General features: G+C 31.1%; 1 pseudogene; it reads right to left on the minus strand.

Annotated features, from left to right (window-relative positions):
- The window catches only part of LOC106460269, a 106,099-nt pseudogene that overhangs the window by 41,092 nt on the left and 54,972 nt on the right, over positions 1–10,035 (minus strand).

Consider the following 10,035-nt stretch of genomic DNA (forward strand, 5'->3'; position numbering starts at 1 on the left):
TACACACACACACACACACACACACACACACAAATATATATATATATATATATATATATAATAATAATAATAATATCATTCTGCTTAGCTTACCTGGCGATGTGGCAGAACAAAGATTAACTCTTCGCTGCACTGACCGTGTAGTGCCAGTGTCTTCGTTTATCTGTTGCATGGAGTTAAAATCAATGGTGTACGTCCTGCCCATGGTTGACAAGCTTATTTCATCCTCACCAGACTGATGGGCTGCCTGCCGGCAGAAAAATAGGCCATGTTTTGTAACTGTTGATATCTATGAAGTATTGGAAATAAAAGAAGTTTTCTGTCCTGATAATCTAGATAAATTCTGCAGACATAACAAAATAGGTAACAAAAGTAACAACGACAAGTACAGGGACACATTTACAATAATACAATTTCAATCAAAACAGATACACGTAAGCAATTTAAAAATAAATGTGTTATCTTTAGGCTCCTAGTTATTTTTTGAAATCACAGCGAAAAACAAGGAATGCTTAATTAATCACCAATAGTTACCAAAAAGTAAATTCCAGTAGTCCGATTTTCTCGATAAGCAGTGAACGTCATTTAAAGAGAGCCATTCTAAACCTATGGTATACTTTAGCTAATGCTATATGTAATGTAAAATCCTTAAAGTAACAAAGAACTGTTCTTAAATGTGTTACAAGGCATGATGTCAAACTTGAAAGCTGTACAGTATATTAAACCTATGACTGAAAATTGATTAATTGTTTAGGGGTTCTTAGAAGTTAATATGCGAAATATGAATAAAGATTGATACATGTACATACGATAAATTGAGCACTTGATGAACCTGAGGTGGTACATTGTTAACCTTTCTAAACATCACATGATAATTTGGTGTAATGCTCTTTGCTAATGTAAAGATTAACAGGCTGCTATAGCTCATAATTTTTCATGAAAAAATAATAATAGTGAATTACATTTTGTTCCCCACTGGTTATTTTTCCCCATTGTTCAGGTTTTCAGCCAAATGTGAAAGTTTTGTACACATATTTTAATGAACAGGTATTAGTTTTAGTCTTTCATCGGTAGGATCCCACAAACAGAGATATTTTACTAATGATATAATCATTTGGACTATTATTCCTGTCTTTATTATGTATATTATTATTTTAACAATGTTTGTTTGTAATTAAGCACAAAGCTACACAATGGGCTATCTGTCCTCTGCCCACCACAGGTATCAAATTCCAGATTCTAGTGTTGTAAGTCTGCAGACACACCACTGGTCGAAACATTGTGAAAATAATAATACACATAATAAAGATGAGAATAACAGTCCAAATAATTATACCATTTGTAATACTAACTCCTCGTCTCAATCATTCCACAATACTATACAAGATATTTTACTTTTCTACAGTTTTACACAAAGTTTGGTTGGAATATTATATAAATGAACAAGTGGGTTTAAAGCTTTAAATTTAATGCAAGTTTAAATATTCGTTTTTTGGTATGTTTTTATTTTACTCACTTTTTATAAATAATTTTGTACGTTAATCTTTTTTGTCACTTGAACAGGATACTTTTTTTGACCTTTTCCGCTGTAATAGCTTACCACAAACTTACATAATGTATAAATGACCCAGTATACATTTCATTCTTATAAATGAATTCTTAAAAAAGGGTATAACTGATGACAAAGAAGTTACTCTTTAGATTTTAATCCTTTGCTGCTTTTAAGCCGCCCTGAAGTATCACTATCTGTGAAGCAATTAACAATAATAATTTCCATGAATTAAAGTATACATGTTACTCTTCTTAAAGCTTTTGACTGTGCGTAAAGAGAAGGCTAGCTTTTTCTTCCTTAGCCAATAGTCTTCACATTCCATGTGATTAATTTTCTTTGAAATTAAAAACCTGATCTAAAAATACAAAACATCAATAATAAAGAAATAATGAAATATGTAAGGAAAAAAAATATTTAACATAGCCATTTGCTTTCTAGATTTCTAACATGAAATACTTAGATGTTTACAAGTAAATGCCAAAATTCTAATATTAAAATGTCAAGTTTTAGTATATATATGGGGTATTTTTTAATGAATAACAATACCATAATTTGCAAATATGAAAGTTGTTACAAAATAATAAAAACATCTGTCATCCATACAGAGTCCAAAAAACCTGGGTAGCAGTATAACTTCCTGGCAATGCTAGATACGGACTGTTGAGGACACAGAAGTAACTAAGAGTTGCCATACCTCTATTATCTTGCTGTCTATACCACTGTATGGGTGCCAAGCCCCTCTATCATCCCTCCACTGCCACATCACAGCATCTGTAGGGTTCCCTGTGGGTTTAACTAAATAGGCATCAACACTAAAGATTCCATCCGATGGTAAACGTGGCATAAGTTCTCTGAGAAGAAAAATATATTATTTAGATTTTCCTGATTTTTTAATTAAGTAATGATTGTAGGTACAATGAATTTTGCTAAAGAAACCATAAATTAATTTTTTTAAAAGTTAAATATTTTACAACTAAACACATTTTTCTTTGCATTCAACTTTACATGTTTAAATAACTTACCCAATTAATGATGTAATTTCAAAGAGTTCCTGAGGGCTTCTCGGTACAAGCTAAAAAACAAAACAGAACTTTTAATCATATATTAATATTTTATTTGCAAATAAAATATTAGATATATGATTAAAAGTTCTATTTTGTTTTTAGCTTGTACTCAGGAACTATTTTACTCACCATTAGTACTTTGGAAACATGTGTCAATTCCTGAACAGAACAGTTAGAAAGAAGTTGGTGCTTTGGATGTTATGGTGATTGTGTAACAGGCAATATCATTATTTTTGGTGTGAAATTTGAAGTAAAAGTTGTTTTGAAAACATAACTTAAGACATTAATTTTTAATGGTGCAGTGTGAATGGGAAAAATCAAATAGAAATTTATATTGTTCATAAAGTTTAGTCTTGGGAGGCTAGTAATGCTGGTTCTTTGTGTAGTTATTGATAATTGAAAAGTTTTCATTATGAAATTCTACATTACATTGTATTTTAATGTGTTGTTTAGTTGATGGTGGCTCCACCTGTCATCAGTTCTGGCACATTTGTAATGGTTTTGAGGATGTTGGCCATAATGTGTGGTTCATGTTCTCAATTGGCAGTTCAGTTGCTTAAACAAAGTGAGTAATCTTTTCTTAAGCTGAAACAGAAATATTCTAATATTAAAAATACATTTTGTGTAGTCTATTTACTTATCCTTGTATATAAGTTTGAGAAATGTGAAACATTGCTAAATACTCTTTTTAACAGTTCAAAATAATGTAATATTTTCTGAATTAAGACAGCTGTACTTTCAAAAGTTAAAAGTTATTTTTGAATTACTTTGTATGAGAATATAATACTTTGGTTTATTCATAAACATTACTTTTTTTTTCCTTATAGATATAGCAGAAAATTTAAGGTATCTCTTGATGGGCAGTGTTGAGCCGGTGTCTGAGGAAATAGAAGTATGTAAAAAAGTTACAAATAATCAACTGTTAATTAATTTATAATTTATAGCTGTGATACAGCTATAACCCCAGGTATCCTTTACTGCACATGTCACAAGGTTTTATTGTGTTACATTCAAAATTTTTCTTGTGTAGCTTTGTGCAAAATTCAAAACAAGATTTTAACTTAATATTTGTAAGTGTGTACAATACAATCTACACACATTGTATATTAATAAATAATACAATTACTTGTACAGGGATACTTAGTGTATCACACCACTTATGGATGCAGGAGCTTTGTAAATCAGAGTCCTGGTTTTCAAACTAATATATCTGCAGGAGGACAGCAATAGCACCAACAAATGGGAGCTTTGTAAATCAGAGTCCTGGCTTTCAAACTAATATATCTGCAGGAGGACAGCAATAGCACCAACAAATGGGAGCTTTGTAAATCAGAGTCCTGGCTTTCAAACTAATATATCTGCAGGAGGACAGCAATAGCACCAACAAATGGGAGCTTTGTAAATCAGAGTCCTGGTTTTCAAACTAATATATATGCAGGAGGACAGGAATAGCACCAACAAATAGGATATCAGGGAATATAGAAAGATAAAGCTTAGGAATCTTTCTTATTTCCAAGATGTAATTATGGCGTATTAATAATAGTAATGTGTTGTGTAAACTTGGAAATAGTCATCCATACTTCTAGTATATAATGTTATAAAGCAAGACCTGTTTTTATTAGGACTTAGGATAGTTTAGTTATCTACTTTCTAGCTGTAAAAATATTTTGTTTCTGAAGAAAATGTATGTTTATCAGCCAAATTCTTTGGTGCACATCACACACAAGTTTTCTGCAGCCACAATTAGGATTAAGGGAATAAATTAGATTAGGGAATAAATATTTAAGTTCTTAATAAGGAAAAGTTAACTTCCATATTTCATAATCTCTCAGTGATTTCAAAAAGATGGAATGTAGCAGTTGTTTTTCTGCCTAAACATATGAAGCAAATAAATTTACATTTTTATTTATATATCATTGTACAAAAAATAATTATATCGATCTTCAAAATGTTTGAAAAGTAAATGCTAGAGCTGTTTTAAACCAACTTACCAACTGTTGAATATTCCTAAAGAGGCCATGGTTAGCTATTTCCATCAGGATTTTAGGATCACTTTGATAACAGTCCACAAGTCGTGAAAAGGCCAGACAAACACTCTCTACAGACTTCTTGTCCTGCTGGGTGAGACGGGCACTCAGAATCGGTATGGACTCTTGAACAAAATGGAACTCATCAACCGTTAAGTTTTGACAACAGTTAGCCATGATGGTGAGAGCTGCTCGCTGGGCATTTATGGAGAAAAAATCCAGGTATGTCAAGCAGGCAGAAACTCCTCTCTGAAAAGGCAATAATGATTAACTCGGGTACCTGCTTATCAAACAGTAACAGATAGTTGAATTAAAATCATTAAATTCTATACATTTTTCTTTGTTAATAACATCACTTTCTGTCTGCAAAAGAACAAGGCCATAATTACATGTTTGCATTTAATACTTGTTCGAAAAAGTAAACTTGCTAATGATTTACACGCACAACGATAATATAAGGTCAACAATAGTTTTGCTGGGTTCAAAAAACAACAACATCAAAATTCGCCCATCATAAAGAGCAACCTTGATAAATACAAACTAAAATGTCTATTGTCCATCAAGTAATCCTTGAATAAGATAAAGGAATTTATAAATTCTACATAATAGAAAGGTGAAAGTTACGACTTCCAGCACATTCCCCATGATTTAAAGTTTTGTTTCATGACATTTTGAAAATATTAAGATGTATAATTACTAATATAAAGCACTTGGAATCGACAGATTCCTAGAACTTGTACAAAATTGTAGTTTAACCTATTTTGTGATAAATCATAATGACTACATGGATGCCACAAAATCATAAAGAAATAGAAATTTATGGAAAACACGTGTCTAATAACATTATACATGTACAGCATAAATAGCAACCTTGTCACATCTAGATATATCACAGAATAATATAAAGATACTTACAGTATGTAGAATAGCCTTACTGTGTCTGCGAGACAACATTTCTAAGGCTGTAAGGGACTGTTCAGCAACATCCATACACTGAATTACTTGCAACTACAAAATAGATTTAAAATGTTTTTTAAGTTTTGAAACTGCACAAAGACTGACAACAACCTTCTTCATTCAGCAAGTACATGGTACTAGCAGAAATGACATCCTATGGGTGGCTGTTTGTACTAGTAATTATTAATTGCAATATTCATACCTCAATGAAAATTTAGAACACTTTTATTTAAAACTGTGTTCTGTAATATAAATAAATGGTTGTTTCATATACCACAGTTATTTTACTAATTTTCTGAATCTTGAATACTCAAAGATGAAAATTTTTTATGGATTTTTTGTTTGTGGTGCTATTCAATAAATGGTACAGGAGTTTTGGTTACATACATAGATAGTGAAATACATGTTATGTACATTACAGTAAGATTAGAGAACTATTAAATAACATCTAGTTTAAGAGTTGAAATATTTTAATTGTGTTATAGATAGAAGTTTTTGTTTAGGAGATGACACGCTTTCCTGGTATTAATGATGGGTGAAACATTAAATAACATTTTTTGTTTTGTTTAGGAGTTTACACGTTTTCATAGTATCAATGATGGGTGAAATATTAAATAAAATTTTTTTGTTTCGTTTAGGAGTTTACATGTTTTCATAGTATTAATGATGGGTGAAATATTAAATAACATTTTTTGTTTTGTTTAGGAGTTTACACGTTTTTATGGTTGGCCAAGTTGGTTCAGAATCCGGCAAAGCATAAAAATGTTTTCAACATTTCTTTATCAGTCACAACAGTATCATCACTACCAACTATTTTGTGTTTAAACCACATGGAATTAGGTTCCCTCCCTAGGAATGAGCTAGACAAACAAATTTTCAAAAGCTTCTTATCATCTAAAACATTACTTGATTATAAAGTAAGAAAAGAAAAATCAACATTCAATGCTTCTATATCCTCAGATACATTTTACCTTTTCTAGAAACACCGGCACAGCATCAACCACAACAGCAGAAGACCTCGGAAGAGCCTCCATCATGTAAGTGAGAGCACGACAGGCGTGATTCATCTAAATTAAAATAAATTAAATTGCAAGATTAAAAATCAATTTTACCATTTGTATACAATTTTACTGTAGACATTAGTGTAGTAAAGTACTCAATGGTTTGAATGATGGAAGACTTGATCTGCACTGCTGAAAATATTTACAAGAATCAAAACCTTATACTTCTATGTCTTCTAATGGTGTCTTTAAAAACATTATGAATAAAACAAATTCCACAAAGAAATGAGATATTTTAAGAGGGAAAAAAGAAATTAAACCAAAAATCACTTCAATTTTGTGTACCATATAAAAGCAGCATGGAAAAACGTTACATATTATGTTTAAAACTATTGTTACTTTAATATTATGGCTGTATAACACCATCACACTTACCATATCAAAGTTATGTTCCATAGATAACAGATTAATGAGAGCTGGGACTACTTGCTTTACAGGAAACCAGCTAATGTATCCTCATTACCCATCACTAACAACTGACACATTTCCATAACGGCTTGAAGCTGCTGTCCCTCGTCACCAGCTGCCTGCAAACCCTGTACGAGTTGGTGGGCTTTGCTACCTAATGACACAAGAAAGCAAACGTCCACACAGTTTGTTCTACAATATGGTATATATATTTTAAAACAGTAGTTAAAATATACCAATACATTTGTAGCAGCCATATTTTACAAAATAACTACTATAATCAACTTACCTTTTAAAAATATTAAATCTATAATTAAACTTCACAGCATATCATGTAAGTGACATTTATTGTGTTGCATTACAGTTCACAATCTGTTAACCCCCCAACCCCATTCTCTATAGCTAAACATATGAAAAATATAAATGCAAATAACTAACTTATATAACTAACATTTAAACACCAAAGTTACATGAAGCCAATTTCAAAGTTCAATAAAGTTTTCTCTTACATTTTTTTGCACTTTTTCAATGATGAATAACATTTTATATTATAGAGTGAATCCAGGTTAAGTAATACAATTTATTGAAAACAGGATACTAATTATTAGTGCCATACATTAAATAAACAATACTATTTAACAAAATATTGTTCATTGCTTTTTCTTAAAAAACTTTGCTAAATAACCCATCTAAACACAAAATATGTATAAATATGGCTGGGACTCAAAACAATTATAAAACTTACTAAAAAAGAAGAAGAGAAACACTGAAGCCAAATTTAGTTCTGGGAAATTACACCCTCACTGGTAATCGTGGAGAAGGTTAAGTCAAACAACAATACTAAACTTCATATTTTATGGTGTTTTGGTTGTCTTTTTACTCACCAATGTGATGAGTAGACCAGAGAGACAGCCTAACACCATAAATATGAATATTAACTTCAGTATCTCATCTGGTTTTATACATTATGGTAAGTGTAGGAAAAGGTACAACTACTTACTTGCACTACTTCCCATTGACCGATGCAATAAGTGCTGCAATATGAATATTAACTTCAGTATCTCATCTAGTTTTATACATTATGGTAAGTGTAGGAAAAGGTACAACTACTTACTTGCACTACTTCCCATTGACCGATGCAATAAGTGCTGCATGCGTGGTCCTAAGGCTCCAAAGAGATGAGGAGGGAGACCTCGTGCTTCAAGAAGAGCTATACAAGTCATGAAATAAAATAATTAATTATAGCATGGCTGGGTACACGTTACCTCATCGTTCACACTTATATAACAATGTATGAAAACAAAAGAACAAATCTGCAGAAATGCTATGCCATAACTTCTACTGGTATTATTTTATTCAGGATTTCACTTACTTGCATCTTTTTTTTTTCCCCCAAGAAAATACAATCCCTTGCAAAAATGATGTAAAGTGACAAATGAGAAGGCACAATTTGGTAAAGGGATAAAATAATCACATATATTTAATACAAAACTAAGCATGATAATGTTGAAAATCCACGTAAGAAATGTAGTTCGTTATATTTAATACAAAGGTTCCAACTCTTCACAACGTACTTATTACGAAAACTGTCAAGCGTGGTACTTCTGTAAATAAGCCAGAACTTTCTCCTGTGCCTATTAACATCCACCTGGTGACAGACAAACAACAGTACAACCAATTAAAAGCTTTAGTAACAAAATTTATGCTCAACCCCAGTACCCATGAGTTTACAAACATGGCACTAAGTGATCATTTCAGGCCACTTCTACCACTTCCCATAAAACAACTTGTCATACACAATAAATTCTTTTAACACTTAATTCACCCATTAAACAACAATTATTCTCAAACCTCTAACTCTTTTCTGTCCATGGGCACACATATGATTAATTATCCCAATAAAGGTAAACCCTCTCACAACCAATGAGCACCTTTCATGTATCAAGTAAAATAATATTTCTATTGCAACAATTTTGATTAGGTTTGATTAGGTTTAACAAGTACAAGAGACAATGACAAAATAATCCAGAGACCTTAATCCTTATTTATTGAATACCATTGTTAAGTTTATCATTTTCAAAAAATACACACAAATAACATGTTCTTAACTTAAGAGAATATATCATTATGGGATATAATTCATCCTGATCACGAATATTCTTAGCAAAAAATCACAATACCTAACCTGACAATGGTAAAAGTGTTGCCATTTTGGAAAGTGATGCAATAGATCACAAATAAATCTTTGTCACATTTTGTCAGAAGTGGTGACTACTGCTAATTGGCAAAGTAAGGTATCAAAATAAATAAGTTAATATTAATCAAGCTGTAACTGGTTGGATATACAAACTGAAACTTTCTGATCAACAATAAAAAAATATACAAGTTCTATGTTGAAAGGGAGTATTTAATTTTTTTTTCCCCAAAACAGTTCCTAACTAAAAAAACTGAGATTTCACAACCTAAAAATTTTTTACAATACTAGATCATATTAAATGAATTTTTCTAAACCAAATTATAGGAATTTTTAATCTTTATTAAGTTGCACGAATTAAGTATTTCCATTATGAGAAGGAAATACTATGGTATTTAAGTAATTCTAAAACTCCACGAGTAAAAGCAAAGGTGAATTTGTTATATCAACCAGTGCCTTTTGTCCAATATCAGCACTCATCAGGCCAGCTGGAATACAACACATAATAGTGATCTAGGTACTAGACACACACACACACACATCATTTTTATGCCATTTACAAGTCAGATTTTTAAATTCAGAATTAATAACAATATTTTCATTACTAACAATGGTTATTTATCATTATCATTTCAGTTTGCCCCCGAAGAAGAAGAAAGGTCCACCCTTTCAAAAGCGCTTGGGGATATAGGGTTTTTATTTATTTCTATCAAGACTTCTTGAACCTACATTTTTCTAACATCATGAATTTCATTTGATTTAATTTTACTAA

Source organism: Limulus polyphemus, unplaced genomic scaffold, assembly GCF_000517525.1.
Source record: "Limulus polyphemus unplaced genomic scaffold, Limulus_polyphemus-2.1.2 Scaffold738, whole genome shotgun sequence".
In the NCBI taxonomy this organism is placed as follows: Eukaryota; Metazoa; Arthropoda; class Merostomata; order Xiphosura; family Limulidae; genus Limulus; species Limulus polyphemus.